The 17,127-nt window shown below is 48.0% G+C and overlaps 1 protein-coding gene across 4 annotated transcripts in view; it reads right to left on the bottom strand.

Annotated features, from left to right (window-relative positions):
* The window catches only part of eci2 (enoyl-CoA delta isomerase 2), a 267,830-nt gene that overhangs the window by 122,122 nt on the left and 128,581 nt on the right, over positions 1-17,127 (bottom strand). The window lies entirely within an intron of this gene.

The raw sequence follows: 17,127 nt of genomic DNA, 5'->3' as shown, positions 1-17,127 counted from the left end.
GATGTCACCATGTTATCTTCCCTGTCCTCATATTGGATAAAAAAGGACAGCTATGCCTGTAGGATGTCAGTTCATTTTGACCCAGAGGTTCCCAAGACAGATAAAGCAACCCATCTCACTCACCCTCCTGCAAGGACCTGATGTGTGTAAGATGCCTTTAATTTGAAAAATGAAGGCAGCCTTATCAACCTTTCCTGACATCTTCCTTTACAGTGAATTAACTACTCTTTTGAAATGTTGTCACTGTTGTACTGCGGCAGTCAATTTGTGCACAGCAAGGTCCCACAAACGACGACGGAATAAATGAGCAAATAATCAGATTTTAAAAAATATATATTTTTACGGTGTTCAGTCACTCTGGGCCCGAATTTAAGTATCGCTGGAAAGCTGGTGCGCTCCCCCACCTTTTTGGGGCCATTTGCGCCAAAATTCTTTCGTGGCTGGGTCACCCCATATTCAGCTCCAAAAGTGAACAAATGGGTTCCAGCACTAATGAACCCTTCCAAAGTGGATTTTTCAGCAGTATTGCCGTCTTAATTTGAGCGTTATCACCAGAGAAATTCAGCATGCAGGCAAAGGTTTCTAACGAGCCAGCTGTTCCCTGGCCTTTTTTAAGACCAGGGTTTGAAGCGAGGCCCTGAGGGGAGGAAGGAGGTTGGAAGGACGGCTGGTGAAAGAGGTGCAAGGAGAGCCAACAGGTTCACTGATATGGAGCTGGAGACACTGATGGATGGTGTGGAAGACGAAGAATACTATTTCCTGACGCGGGGAGACCCAGCAGACCGCGTACATAATGCATGGAGAGAGATTGCAGGGAGGGGACGTGTCAGGCACCTTCATATATGTGAGGCGCACCCTCCCAGGAGGGTGCTGGCCAGTCTGCAGCTGGCCCTTCCAAGCCCAGAGGTGTTCCAGGGCGTCCTAGAAGGACACAGCTGTAGGTCCCAAGACAACAACCACAGCAGCCTTCCCGGACCCATGATGCAGCCACAGGGATAACAGTTAGGTGTAGTGTTAGGGTAGTCACGCGTAACACGTGTTATAATGAGATGCACAGGGGTAAAAATTGATAACAGTATTATTATATTGTTCTTTATGGTCTGTTTTTGCAGTGATTTGGATAATTGGATAAATCTTTATTTTTGGCATATATATCTGGCCAGGTGTTCCACCTGGGAGTGGGCAATTCTGCGTTAAACATAGAAAATAGGAGTGGTAGGCCATTCGGCCCTTCGTGTCTGCACCGTCATTCAACATGATCATGACTGATCCTCTATCTCAACACCATATTCCCGCTTTTTCCCCATATCCCTTGATGTCTTTTGTTTCTATAAATCTATCTCCCTCTTAAATATATTCAGTGACTTAGCCTCCACAGCCTTCTGTGGTAGAGAATTCCACAGGTTCACCACCCTCTGAAAAAATTTCTCCTCATCTCGGTCCGAAATTTCCTACCCCGTATCCTGAGACTGTGACCTTTGTTCTCGACTTCCCAGCCAGGGGAAACATCCTCCCCGCATCCAGTCTATCCAACCCGGTCAGAATTTAAACGTTTCAATGAGATAGAACATAAGAACATAAGAATTAGGAACAGGAGTAGGCCATCTAGCCCCTCGAGCCTGCTCCGCCATTCAACAAGATCATGGCTGATCTGGTCTTGGACTCAGCTCCACTTACCCGCCCGCTCCCCATAATCCTTAATTCCCTTATTGGTTAAAAATCTATCTATCTGTGATTTGAATACATTCAATGAGCTAGCCTCAACTGCTTCCTTGGGCAGAGAATTCCACAGATTCACAACCCTCTGGGAGAAGAAATTCCCTCTCAACTCGGTTTTAAATTGACTCCCCCGTATTTTCAGGCTGTGCTCCCTAGGTCTAGTCTCCCCGACCAGTGGAAACAACCTCTCTGCCTCTATCCTGTCTATCCCTTTCATTATTTTAAATGTTTCTATAAGATCACCCCTCATCCTTCTGAACTCCAATGAGTAAAGACCCAGTCTACTCAATCTATCATCATAAGGTAACCCCCTCATCTCCGGAATCAGCCTAGTGAATCATCTCTGTACCCCTTCCAAAGCTAGTATATCCTTCCTTAAGTAAGGTGACCAAAACTGCACGCAGTACTCCAGGTGCGGCCTCACCAATACCCTGTACAGTTGCAGTAGGACATCCCTGCTTTTGTACTCCATCCCTCTCGCAATGAAGGCCAACATTCCATTCGTCTTCCTGATTACCTGCTGCACCTGCAAACTAACTTTTTGGGATTCATCCGGCAACCAAATTTTAATTTGATTTTACGTTTTAAAGTTTAATTTGTTTTAATTGCCGGTGCTTTTAGTGTCGCCTTCCCTTTTATAGGGGGCACTGGGGAAAAATTGTGATTTTAGTGCCCCCCAAAAAAAAAGAAAAACACAAAAAAAAAAAGGAAAAAAAAAGGGCCTTGTAAATGTCTGGGGTGTCACCCAGGTCGGGTGGCACGGTTTAATATTTTATGTTTTGCAGGTAGACTCTAAAAGAGTTTCATGCACAACGACCCCCAGGTCCCTCTGCACTGCAGCAGGTTGTAATTTCTCCCCATTCAAATAATATTCCCTTTTACTGTTTTTTTCCCCCCCCAAAGTGAATGACCTCACATTTTCCGACATTGTATTCCATCTGCCAAACCTTAGCCCATTCGCTTAACCTATCCAAATCTCTTTGCAGACTCTCGGTGTCCTCTACACAACCCGCTTTCCCACTAATCTTTGAGTCATCTGCAAATTTTGTTACACTACACTCTGTCCCCTCTTCTAGGTCATCTATATATATTGTAAACAGTTGTGGTCCCAGTACCGATCCCTGTGGCACATCACTAACCACCGATTGCCAACCTGAAAAGGACCCATTTATCCCGACTCTCTGCTTTCTGTTAGCTAGCCAATTCTCGATCCATGCTAATACATTTCCTCTGACTCCGCGTACCTTTATCTTCTGCAGTAACCTTTTGTGTGGCACCTTATCGAATGCCTTTTGGAAATCTAAATACACCACATCCATCGGTATACCTCTATCCACCATGCTCGTTATATCCTCAAAGAATTCCAGTAAATTAGTTAAACATGATTTCCCCTTCATGAATCCATGTTGCGTCTGCTTGATTGCACTATTCCTATCTAGATGTCCCGCTATTTCTTCCTTAATGATAGCTTCAAGCATTTTCCCCACTACAGATGTTAAACTAACCGGCCTCTCGTTACCTGCCTTTTGTCTGCCCCCTTTTTTTAAAAACAGAGGCGTTATATTAGCTGCTTTCCAATCCGCTGGTACTTCCCCAGAGTCCAAAGAATTTTGGTAGATTATAACGAATGCATCTGCTATAACTTCCGCCATCTCTTTTAATACACTGGGATGCATTTCATCAGGACCAGGGGACTTGTCTACCTTGAGTCCCATTAGCCTGTCTAGCACTACCTCCCTAGTGATAGTGATTGTCTCAAGGTCCTCCCTTCCCACATTCCCGTGACCAACAATTTTTGGCATGGTTTTTGAGTCTTCCACTGTGAAGACTGAAGCAAAATAATTGTTTTAGGTCTCAGCCATTTCCATATTTCCCATTATTAAATCCCCTTTCTCATCTTCTAAGGGACCAACATTTACTTTAGTCACTCTCTTCCGTTTTATATATCGGTAAAAGCTTTTACTATCTGTTTTTATGTTTTGCGCAAGTTTACTTGCATTATCTATCTTTCCTTTCTTTATTGCTTTCTTAGTCATTCTTACCTGTTGTTTAAAATTTTCCCAATCTTCTAGTTTCCCACTAATCTTGGCCACATTATGCGCATTGGTTTTTAATTTCATACTCTCCTTTATTTCCTTGGTTATCCACGACTGGTTATCTGTTCTCTTACTGCCCTTCTTTTTCACTGGAATATATTTTTGAGCACTATGAAAGAGCTCCTTAAAAGTCCTCCACTGTTCCTCAATTGTGCCACCATTTAGTTTGTGTTCCCAGTCTACTTTAGCTAACTCTGCCCTCATCCCACTGTAGTCCCCTTTGTTTAAGCATAGTATGCTCGTTTGAGACACTACTTCCTCACACTCAATCTGTATTACAAATTCAACCATACTGTGATCACTCATTCCGAGTGGATCTTTTACTAGGAGATCGTTGAATATTCCTGTCTCATTACAGAGGACCAGATCTAAGATAGCTTGCTCCCTTGTAGGTTCTGTAACATACTGGGCACAAGTTTCGAGCCGCGCCTAGAACGGTGCAGTCCCGACCTGGACGCCTGTTTTTCGCGCCACAAAATGCGCCTAAAAAAAACCTCCAGATTCTCCACCTCCCTGCAGGTCCTCTGGCCCTCGCCGCAGCGCAGCAGGAGCTGTAGGGGGCGGAGCCAGGTCCTGGCGCTGAAAACAGTGCCGGGACCTCTGCACATGCGCGCTACAGTGGGCGCGCAAGTGCAGTAGCTCCAAGCGCCCGAAACTGTGTGGGAGGGGCCCGAAGCATGCAGCCCCTACTAGCCCTGGCCGAATGGCCTCACTGGGGCTGCATGAATAAGGCTCCTCCCACGGCCAGCTCCTGCTTCCTCCCGACCTGACTCGACTCCCGCTTCCAGACCGGACCCGACATCGCCCCCCCACCCCCCCTGCCGGACCGGACCGGACTGGACACCCGCTCCCCCCCGGACCGGACCCGACACCCACTTCCCCCCCCCGCCCCCGGACCGGACCCGACCTGACCTTCCCCCTGACCTGACCTCCCTCTCCCTTCCTCCCTCCCCCCGACCCGAACCGAACCGACCTCCCTCCCTCCCACCAGCCCCACCGACCCGACCCAACGCCACCTACCTGTAAAATCTGGTGCTGGGGACTGGCCCTGCCCGAAGTCTCGGGCCCGGCCCGTTCAGCCTCCCTCCCCCTTCTCCTTCCCCCCCACCCCCCCAATCTCCTTCCCCCCCCCACAATCTCCTTCCCCCCATCTCCTTTCTCCCCTTTATCCCCTTTTCCCCCCCTCCCCACTTCTCCCCCCTCCCCCTTCTCTCCCCCCCTCTCTCACTCTACCCCCCTCCTCCCCCTCCCCTCGCTGTCAGAAACACAGACACTGACAGACAGAGAATGAGAGACACACAGACAGACAGAGAGATAGAGACACTGACAGAGACACACTGAGGGGGGCATCCCAGCACGCTGTTGTAGGGCTCCCGGTGCTGCAGTCGGTAAGTAGAAAATGTTTTATTTATTGATTTAAAAAAATATATTTCTTATTAATTTTTTTTGATTGATTTATTGGTTGATTTATTGATGTATTTATCATTTATTATTGATGGTGGCTCTTTATTTGTAAAACTGAAGTGTTTAATGTTTGTAAACTTCCCTTTAAACACCATTCCCTACGCCTGATTTGTAACCGATGCCTGATTTTCTAAAGTGTAGACAAGGTTTTTGAGTGTACAAAAATCTTCACTTACTCCATTCTATGTTAGTTTGGAGTAAGTTTTCAGTGACGAAACTTTGAAAACAGGCGTAAGTGGCCGGACACGCCCACTTTTGAAAAAAAAATTCTGTTCCAAAGTGATACTGTTTTAACTGACTAGAACTGGAGCAAACTAAATGACGAGAATTCCGATTTCTAAGATACTCCGTTCTACACCAGTTGCTCCTAAAAATCAGGAGCAAATCATGTGGAAACTTGGGGCCACTGTTCTAAGAAACAATCCCGTATGCATTCTATGAATTCCTCCTCAAGGCTACCCCGTGCGATTTGATTTGACCAATCGATATGTAGGTTAAAATTCCCTATGATTACTGCCATTCCTTTTTCACATGCCTCCATTATTCCCTTGATTATTGTCCGCCCCACCGTGAAGTTATTATTTGGGGGCCTATAAACTACGCCCACCAGTGACTTTTTCCCCTTACGATCTCTGATCTCCACCCACAATGATTCAACATTTTGTTCATTAGAGCCAATATCGTCTCTCACAACTGCCCTGATATCATCCTTTACTAACAGAGCTACCCCACCTCCTTTCCCTTCTTGTCTATCTTTCCGAAGGGTCAGATACCCCTGTATGTTTAATTCCCAGTCTTGGCCACCTTGCAACCACGTTTCCGTAATGGCCACCAAATCATACCCATTTGTAATGATTTGTGCCGTCAACTTATTTACTTTGTTTCGAATGCTGCGTGCGTTTAGGTAAAGTGGTTTAATACTAGTTTTTAAACCATGATTCTTAGTTTTGACCCCTCCTGCAGCCCCTTTATATTCATACATATTGTCCCTTCCTATCACGTTGTGGTTTACACTTACTCCAGTGCTACTCTGCTCTGTTGCCTCCTGCCTTTTGCATTCTTTCTTGGAGTTCTGTTCATCTGAGCTCTCACCCACTAACTAGCTCAGAGCCCGCTCCTGGGTTCCCATCCCCCTGACAAGCTCGTTTAAAGTCCTCCCAACTGCACTATCAAAACCACCCGCGAGAACATTGGTCCCGTCTCTGTTGAGGTGTAACCTGTCCGACTTGTACAGGTCCCACCTACCCCAGACCCTGTCCCAATTGTTCAGGAAACTAAAGCCCTCCCTCCTACACCAATGCCCCAGCCACATATTTATCTGACTAGCCTTCCTATTTCTACCCTCACTAGTACGTGGCACTGGCAGTAATCCCGAGATTACCACCTTTGAGGTCCTGGCTTTCAATCTTACTCCTAGCTCCCTAAACTCCGCTTTCAGGACCTCACCCCTCTTTCTACCTATGTCATTGGTACCAATGTGGACCACAACCACTGGCTGTTCCCCTTCCCTCCCCAGAATGCCTTGCAGTTGCTCAGTGACATCATTGACCCTTGCACCAGGGAGGCAACACACCATCCTGATGTCACTTTTGCTGCTGCAGAAGCGCCTATTTTCTCCCCTAACTATTGAATCTCCTATCACTATAGCCCTTCCCGTCTTCTTCCTCCCTCCCCCCCCCCCTGTGCAGTTGAGCCACCCACGGTGCTGTGTACTTGGCCCTGGCTGCACTCCCCAGAGGCATCACCGCCCTCACCAGTAGTCAGAATAGAGTCCCGGTTGGAGAGCGGGATAGCCTCAAGGGACTCCTGCACTACCTGCCATACTCGTGTGCGACGGTCACCCATTCCCTATCCTCCTGTACCCTTTTAAATCTGTGGGGTGACCAACGCCTGGAACGTGCTATCCACATACCTCTCGTTCTCACGGATGCTCCTCAGTGCCTCCAGTCCTCGCTCAAGCTCCGAGACTTGGCACTCGAGTTGGAGACACTTCCTGCACATGTGGTCATCCCCATTGCGGGAAGCAGTGGAGTGAGCAGCCAAGTGGACAGGGGATATCCCTTGTCCCCAAGCAGCCAACCGCAATCCTGATTCACGCCGGTGAAGATAGCGGGCACACTGGTCTGGCGCAGAATGAACAAATCATGGCTGCTGCCTGGGTACCTCACATCAATTGCCAGAATCCGATGCTGGTGGTCACACACGAGCTCAGGAGAGTGGAAGCCTTTGCGGTTCACAAAGATCTCTGGGTGATGATGTGGCGCCCTCAGCCCAACGTATGTGCCGTCAATAGCACCCTGCACCCTCGGGAAGCCTGCCATTTGGGCAAATCCGGCAAGTCGCTCCACTGGTTTGTCCCTAGTCATCGGGAAGGAGATATACTGGACCCTTATTCTGTACAGTGCAAGTGTGACCCGCCGGATGCACTGATGTGCCAAGAATTGGTAGATGTTGTCAATGACTGCAATGGCCGAGTGGAAAGACCCAGTCATGTAAAAATTCAAGGCGATGGTGACCTTGGTCTCCACGGTGAGGGCGGTTCTGAGATGTGTTTGAGGCTGCAGATCTTCTCTTAGGACAATGCAGAGCTCCTCAGTACTTCTGTCCGAAATCGTAGCCTTCGCAGGCATTGCTCATCAGTGAGCTGGAGGAAGGAGAACTGAGGTCTGTAGACCCTTTGAGGGTATGGCCTCCTTCCCCCACGTCTGCGTTGACCACCTCCCCTGGCAGCTGCCTACTGGCCAGCTTCTTGGTCTTCTTCATTCTCGGACTCCTGTGGAGGCTCTTGCTGTAAAGGCTCCTCTCCCAGTGTCTGGAGGTCGGGTGGGGGGGGGGAAAGCGCGGGGACAGTATCCCTCACCCTCCTCCTGATGCCATCTCCCTCCTGGTCACTCTCTCTCGCTACAGGTCTGCGCACATCTGCATGCCCTTCGCTCGGTTGTGCAGAACCATAGAAACATAGAAAATAGGTGCAGGAGTAGGCCATTCGGCCCTTCTAGCCTGCACCGCCATTCAATGAGTTCATGGCTGAACATGCAACTTCAGTACCCCCATTCCTGCTTTCTCGCCATCAGAATTTTAAACGTTTCTATGAGGTCCCGTCTCATTCTTCTGAACTCCAGTGAATACAAGCCCAGTTGATCCAGTCTTTCTTGATGGGTCAGTCCCGCTATCCCGGGAATCAGTCTGGTGAACCTTCGCTGCACTCCCTCAATAGCAAGAATGTCCTTCCTCAGGTTAGGAGACCAAAACTGTACACAATACACAATACTCCAGGTGTGGCCTCACCAAGGCCCTGTACAACTGTAGCAACACCTCCCTGCCCCTGTACTCAAATCCCCTCGCTATGAAGGCCAACATGCTATTTGCTTTCTTAACCGCCTGCTGTACCTGCATGCCAACCTTCAATGACTGATGTACCATGACACCCAGGTCTCGTTGCACCTCCCCTTTTCCTAATCTGTCACCATTCAGATAATAGTCTGTCTCTCTGTTTTTACCACCAAAGTGGATAACCTCACATTTATCCACATTATACTTCATCTGCCATGCATTTGCCCACTCACCTAACCTATCCAAGTCGCTCTGCAGCCTCATAGCATCCTCCTCGCAGCATCCTCCTCGCAGCTCACTCTGCCACCCAACTTAGTGTCATCCGCAAATTTGGTGATACTACATTTAATCCCCTCGTCTAAATCATTAATGTACAGTGTAAACAGCTGGGGCCCCAGCACAGAACCTTGCGGTACCCCACTAGTCACTGCCTGCCATTCTGAAAAGTGCCCATTTACTCCTACTCTTTGCTTCCTGTCTGACAACCAGTAGCCATGGCTGCTGCCTCCCTTGCCCGCTGCGCCTCAGCATGGTGCTGACTGTGACGCCTTCTCCTGCATGCTGCTTCTCACCAGGTGTACAAGGTGCCCTCCTCCCATCCTCAGGGTGAACCCTGCCAAGCAGGTCTCTGCAGCCCACAATGAGGCCGACAGGCCTCCACTCAACAGTCAAAAGTGATAGTTCTCCAAATCGTAACAATTACTACAACTTATTGCATTTTAAATTCAAATTAAAACTTAATGAAACTATTTTCTTGGCAAAGGGCCCCGATCCCGGCAATACTCCAAATGTGTTGCGTTCGAGCACTGACTTGAATACCTTGCGGGGGACACTGCCTGAAGAAGTCCTACCTTTTTATAGGTGAAAATCCAGCTGCTGGCCGTTTTCCAGTGGCCCGGCTGTTGTTTCCCTAACTGCATGAAAATCTTCCTTTACTCCAGCTTCACCCTGCCGTTTCCGGCAGAAGTGAGCACCGCTGAAACCTGCCCCCCGGCGAGCTGAATATGGCTCGTGGAGGGAAAAGTTGCCGACAGCAGTGGCCCATCAATTTTTTTCAAACTCCACAGTAGCCATCCCTGAAGGGACAGTGAATTTCGGGCCTATAGTGTTAGGTGAGGGATAAATATTGGCCAGGTACCAGGAGATCTCCCTGCTCTTCGAATAGTGCCATGGGATCATTTACGTCCACCCGAGAGGATAGATGGGGCCCTCTGTTTAAAGACACCACTTCAGTTCAGCGCTCCTTCTGTACTGCACTGAAATGTCAGCCTGGATTACGTGCTTAATTTTCTGGAGTGGGAGTTACACCGCCAACCTTCGGACTTGGAGCCAAGAATGTTACCATTGTGCCAAAATTGACTTGTTTTAAGAAAGCCATATGGCAATAGTGATCAAATTGAATGGCCCTTGACCTAGGTCATTTTATAAGCAAGGTTTCTTACTTACTTCCAGTAGCCATTTTGAATGCCTATATATAGATGCAACATTACAAAGGAGCATCACAAGGGATAAAGACTTTGAGATTGGTGGGTAGATTCTACGCAATCATGTTGTCTCTGTACTGCAGTGCAGTACATAAACAGAGTGAGATCCACTCTTGGTAAATGGAGCTCTCCTGAACCATTGTCTAAACACAGATGGATGTGCAAGGACTAATTCCTAGAGGCTGAGAAAACCTATGGGGAGAGGGGGTGCTCTGTACTAATAACTGTAACCTTGGAAATTGAACCGTCGGCACTTTCAAATGACAGGACTGGATGACAATGTGAAAGTAAGCATCCTGAATACATTTCCTCAATGATCCATGGCAGTAAAAGGTCTCAGTACCATATGATCGTACTACCACCTTGAACTCTCTTCTGAATATGTTTGAAGATTTGAAATCCAGAATTGGACAGAATTCTCCGCTTATTATAGAAATTACAATGAATACTGCTCATTGTGAATATTAGTATTGTCACCAGATTGGAACACAGAGCATGCTGTCAGCACACTGGGGGGGATGAAATTGCCCCTCTCTAGAAGGCCTCTGGCTGGCTGAAAACAGCGGCCACGGGTTCATGCAGTATGGCCGCGCAAGGGCTGCCATTTTAAAAATTGCCCTTCCTCCGGTTTGGAGCGGTGCAGGGGACCGCTCCGCCCATTTTCCCACCATGGCGTGCCGACCCCTTACTGACTGGTGGGGACCCCCTTGTGCAATTGCCCTTTTTCTGGAATTGCCCTGTGGGAGTGGCGCCGCCGCCGATCGGTGCCCTCTCTGTGGTTTAGCGGCGTGGCCGCCCTTAAAGGGGAGATGTCTCTGCCGGCAATGCCATCTTAATTTTTTTTGTCAGCTGACTGGCAGGTCAGGCCGACAATTATAGCCACAGGTTCGGCCACCAGGGAGGGTTTCTACCAGGTTGCTGGCCCGGCCGAAACCCTCCCTGGTGGCCCAGTGTTTGCCACTAAAGTGGCTGCAGAGTTCGCAGCGGCTCTCCCCTTTAACAGAAGGGGAGAAACATTGTGACGCACCAGCGCGATGATGTGATGACTGACAGCGTTGGCTATTCCGCCCCGCCCCCATAATGAGGCCACTTCTGCCCCACTCCAAAAAAATCTCCGAAGTGCTGAATTTCGACAGTTAGGCCACCCCATACATTGGGGTGGCCAGAACACATCGAAACGGGGAGGTGCACCTCATTTTGGGCGGTGGGAAATTTTGGCCCAGGGTCTCCAACATGAAAAATGTACATATTTCTTCATGCATTTATAATTTTTGTTGAAAGGATCATTAGGTTAGCAGCAATAATGGGAGGTTCCCCCCTGCCACCCCCACCTCCATTATTGAGTGTTCAATGGGCAGTAGTTTGAACAGTTCATTCACCATTGACTAAACGTGATTGTTTGACATATACTGGGCAGGATATTCTCAAGGCCAAAGTACTCGTTGAGCAATCTAGAGATTACAAATCCATGTTCCACTATGACAAGCTGTGAAACTGAACTAAGTTCTCAGAGACTGAGCACACAGCTGCCTTGAAAATAAAAGCCTGGGGAGTACTTTCAGTACAAAGCATTCACAGCGCATTTAATAAAAAAAATCTGTCAAGCTATCAATATAAGGAATGAAATTCTCCTTTTGAACAAAAAAAATGGGAAATTGTTTCTGTTTCTCCACAATTAATGACCTAATAACATCACAGGTCGCTAACTGCCAAGATAATTCTCGTTTTTCATTAAAAGAGGATTTGTCACACTTTGACTACCTCACAAGTGCCCCAGAGCTTTTAATTTTCACGGCTACGGTCAAATGTTCTCTTGTAGTTTACAAAGGCTTGCAAATGCCTTGGAGTATTCTATTCACAATTATTCAGAACCTTGATTAGACCACACCAGAGTAATGTGTACAGTTCTGGTCTCCATATTACAAGCACTGGAGAAGATGCAACAGATTTACAAGGATGATACCAGAACCAAGAGGATATAACTATCAGAGGAGAGCACTGTCATGTATTCTACTGTCATTGTAACCCATATATAAACTGACCTAAGTTGTACACCGTGAGAACATTGACCACTAGGTGGTGAACTTGTGGAAGACACTCCTAACCTGGACTTTCAGGTATAAAAGGGGAAGCTCCACCCACCATCACTTCAGTGCTGGCTAATAAAGGTTACTGGTCACAGAGTGATCTTCTCTCAAGTATGGGCCTCGTGTGCATTTATACTGTATCATAAGGACTTATCATTGGCGACGAGAAACTGTAATTTAAACCACGCGAGCATGGCCACTAGCAGCACAGACGAGAGGTACTGTGTTGGTGATGATCGAGACGATTTTACTGAGAGACGACAGCAAAGTTTCGTCACTAAGGAATGGCTGGGACAGGAATCGGCCGACAAACGCAGGGCTCATCTGACGGTTTGTGGATCCAGGACGTACTCCCTGATGAAGGACCTTCTAGCGCCAGAGAAGCCGGCAGACAAGACTTTTGAAGAGCTCAGTAAGGTGATCGGGGAACTCTTTAAACCGGCGACCAGCATGCACATGCGAGACACCGGTTTTACAGGCAAACCTCCGGAGACTGGCGAGCCTATGTAAGTTCCCAGATACATGCAGAGCGGAGATACTGCGAGACTTTTTTTTATTGAGAGCATCGGGCACACTGGGGTTTTCAGGAAACTGATTGAGACCAAAGACTTGACCCTGGAAACAGCGCCTTTGATGGCCCAGACATTTAGCTCAGGGGAGGAAGAGACCAGAATGATGTTTGACAAAAATCTTGGTTTAAATGCAGCAAACTGGAAGCAATACGGTGGAGGAGGATTTCCTGGAGTGCATAAGGGATGGTTTTTTAGACCAATATGTCGAGGAACCAACTAGGGGGGAGGCCATCTTAGACTGGGTGTTATGTAATGAGAGAGGATTAATTAGCAATCTCGTTGTTCCCTTGGGGAAGAGTGACCATAATATGGTGGAATTCTGCATTGGGATGGAGAATGAAACAGTTAATTCAGAGACCATGGTCCAGAACTTAAAGAAGGCTAACTTTGAAGGTATGAGGCGTGAATTGGCTGGGATGGATTGGCGAATGATACTTAAGGGGTTGACTGTGGATGGGCAATGGCAGACATTTAGAGACCGCATGGATGAAGTACAACAATTGTACATTCCTGTCTGGCATAAAAATAAAAAAGGGAAGGTGGCTCAACCGTGGCTATCAAGGGAAATCAGGGATAGTATTAAAGCCAAGGAAGTGGCATACAAATTGGCCAGAAATAGCAGCGAACCTGGGGACTGGGAGAAATTTAGAACTCAGCAGAGGAGGACAAAGGGTTTGATTAGGGCAGGGAAAATGGAGTATGAGAAGAAGCTTGCAGGGAACATTAAGACGGATTGCAAAACTTTCGATAGATATGTAAAGCGAAAAAGGTTAGTAAAGACAAACGTAGGTCCCCTGCAGTCAGAATCAGGGGAAGTCATAACGGGGAACAAAGAAATGGCGGACCAACTGAACAAGTACTTTGGTTCGGTATTCACGAAGGAGGACACAAACAACCTTCCGGTTATAAAAGGGGTCGGGGGGTCTAGTAAGGAGGAGGAACTGAGGGAAATCCTTATTAGCCGGGAAATTGTGTTGGGGAAATTGATGGGATTGAAGGCCGATAAATCCCCAGGGCCTGATGGACTGCATCCCAGAGTACTTAAGGAGGTGGCCTTGGAAATAGTGGATGCATTGACAGTCATTTTCCAACATTCCATTGACTCTGGATCAGTTCCTTTCGAGTGGAGGGTAGCCAATGTAACCCCACTTTTTAAAAAAGGAGGGAGAGAAAACAGGGAATTATAGATCGGTCAGCCTGACATCGGTAGTGGGTAAAATGATGGAATCAATTATTAAGGATGTCATAGCAGTGCATTTGGAAAGAGGTGACATGATAGGTCCAAGTCAGCATGGATTTGTGAAAGGGAAATCATGCTTGACAAATCTTCTGGAATTTTTTGAGGATGTTTCCAGTAGAGTGGACAAGGGAGAACCAGTTGATGTGGTATATTTGGACTTTCAGAAGGTGTTCGACAAGGTCCCACACAAGAGATTGATGTGCAAAGTTAGAGCACATGGGATTGGGGGTAGTGTGCTGACATGGATTGAGAACTGGTTGTCAGACAGGAAGCAAAGAGTAGGAGTAAATGGGGACTTTTCAGAATGGCAGGCAGTGACTAGTGGGGTACCGCAAGATTCTGTGCTGGGGCCCCAGCTGTTTACACTTTACATTAATGATTTAGATGAGGGGATTAAATGTAGTATCTCCAAATTTGCGGATGACACTAAGTTGGGTGGCAGTGTGAGTTGCGAGGAGGATGCTGTGAGGCTGCAGAGCGACTTGGATAGGTTAGGTGAGTGGGCAAATGCATGGCAGATGAAGTATAATGTGGATAAATGTGAGGTTATCCACTTTGGTGGTAAAAACAGAGAGACAGACTATTATTTGAATGGTGACAGATTAGGAAAAGGGGAGGTGCAAAGAGACCTGGGTGTCGTGGTACATCAGTCATTGAAGGTTGGCATGCAGGTGCAGCAGGCGGTTAAGAAAGCAAATGGCATGTTGGCTTTCATAGCAAGGGGATTTGAGTACAGGGGCAGGGAGGTGTTGCTACAGTTGTACAGGGCATTGGTGAGGCCACACCTGGAGTATTGTGTACAGTTTTGGTCTCCTAACCTGAGGAAGGACATTCTTGCTAATGAGGGAGTGCAGCGAAGGTTCACCAGACTGATTCCCGGGATGGCGGGACTGACCTATCAAGAAAGACTGGATCAACTGGGCTTGTATTCACTGGAGTTCAGAAGAATGAGAGGGGACCTCATAGAAACATTTAAAATTCTGACGGGGTTAGACGCAGTAAGAATGTTCCCAATGTTGAGGAAGTCCAGAACCAGAGGTCACAGTCTAAGGATAAGGGGTAAGCCATTTAGGACCGAGATGCGGAGGAACTTCTTCACCCAGAGAGTGGTGAACCTGTGGAATTCTCTACCACAGAAAGTTGTTGAGGCCAATTCACTAAATATATTCAAAAAGGAGTTAGATGAGGTCCTTACTACTAGGGGGATCAAGGGGTATGGCGAGAAAGCAGGAATGGGGTACTGAAGTTGAATGTTCAGCCATGAACTCATTGAATGGCGGTGCAGGCTAGAAGGGCCGAATGGCCTACTCCTGCACCTATTTTCTATGTTTCTAAATGGACAGGGAGTCAACATTGTTCACACGGCACACAATTCTTCAGGCAGACAGGGGCAATCGGACATGTAGTCGAACCCAAAGGGGGAATTCAACAGAGACAATGGCTAGCTGAACGGCGATTCATGCCACCGCAAGAGACAATGCGGCCAGTAATAGGGCCATCAACACCTGTTAATGGTGCGCTTAAGGACAGTTACAGAGACAATCGACTGGTAATGGACCTTTTGTTTCCAACAACGGCTCATGCTGGAGGTGTGGAGGCAAACACACAGCCAGAGCTTGCAGGTATCAGCAATATACCTGCAGAAACTGCAACGTCAGCGGTCACTTGGCGCGTATGTGCAGGAAGACTGCAGCCAGGTTGATGTACGAGGAGGACGGGGATGATGCAAGCCCTACGAGGCCAAATAGACACTGGGGGAACTCGCTGGAAGCTGAAGTTCAGCGAGTTCATGTGGAGCACATATACAGTTCATACACCAGGATGCCATCGATAATGATGAAAGTGCTCCTCAATGGCATCCCAGTATCAATGGAGCTAAACACAGGGGCCAGCCAGTCCCTGATGAGTATCAAACAGTTCGACAAGTTGTGGTCGTCCAAGGCCCAGGAGGCCAAAGTTATTGCCAATTGACGCACAGCTACGGACATATACAAAGGAGATCATTCCGGTGCTAGGCAGCGCCACGGTAGTCGTGACCCACAAAGATTCGGAGAACAGGTTGCCACTCTGCATTGTCCCGGGGGACGGTTCCGCACTGCTGGGGAGGAGTTGGCTGGCTGTCATGAACTGGAAATGGGGCGATGTCAATGCAATTTCTTCTGTGGAACGAATATCATGCTCACACGTCCTGGACAAATTTGACTCACTATTTCAACCCGGCAATGGCACTTTCATGGGGACCAAGGTAGTGATTCACATAAACCCGGACGCCAGGCCAGTACACCACAAGGCCAGAGCGGTGCCGTACGTGATGCGGGAAAAGATAGAAGGAGAATTGGACCGCCTGCTGAGGGAAGGCATCATCTCGCCAGTCGAATTCAGTGACTGGGCGAGCCCGATCGTGCCGGTGCTCAAGGCGGATGGGTCGGTCAGGGTATGTGGCGATTACAAGGCCACCATCAATCGGGTACTACTCCAAGACAGTACCCGCTACCGAGAGCGGAGGATCTCTTTGCGACGCTATCCGGTGGCAAACTTTTTTCAAAATTGGACCTGACCTCAGCTTACATGACCCAGGAGTTGGCGAGTGAGTCGAAAAAGCTGACCACCATCACAACACACAAGGGGTTGTTTGAGTACAACAGATGTCCATTTGGGATTCGCTCGACCGCCGCGATCTTTCAACGTAATATGGAAAGCCTCCTCAAGTCGATTCCAAGGACAGTGGTTTTTCAGGACGACATCCTCATCACGGGTTACGATACTGAAGAACACCTCCGCAACCTGGAGGAGGTGCTGCACAGACTGGACCAGGTCGGTCTGCGACTGAAAAAGGTGAAGTGCATCTTCCTACCTCCAGAGGTCGAATTCCTGGGGATGAGGGTAGCAGCAGGAGGGATCAGACCAACTGCGTCCAAAACAGAAGCGATCCAGAGAGCACCCAGACCCCGTAACACGACAGAGCTGCGTTTGTTCCTGGGGCTCCTGAACTATTTTGCTAACTTTCTTCCCAAATTGAGCACGCTGTTCGAGCTGCTACACGTGCTCCTACGCAAAGGTCGCGAATGGGTCCGGGGGGACAACTAGGAAAGGGCTTTTGATGGAGCATAACAAATTTCGTGCTCTAACAAT

Source organism: Pristiophorus japonicus, chromosome 5 (assembly GCF_044704955.1).
Source record: "Pristiophorus japonicus isolate sPriJap1 chromosome 5, sPriJap1.hap1, whole genome shotgun sequence".
Classification (NCBI taxonomy): Eukaryota; Metazoa; Chordata; class Chondrichthyes; family Pristiophoridae; genus Pristiophorus; species Pristiophorus japonicus.
The sequence above is the reverse complement of the archived record's forward strand: the minus strand, read 5'-3'. Positions and strand labels throughout refer to the sequence as shown.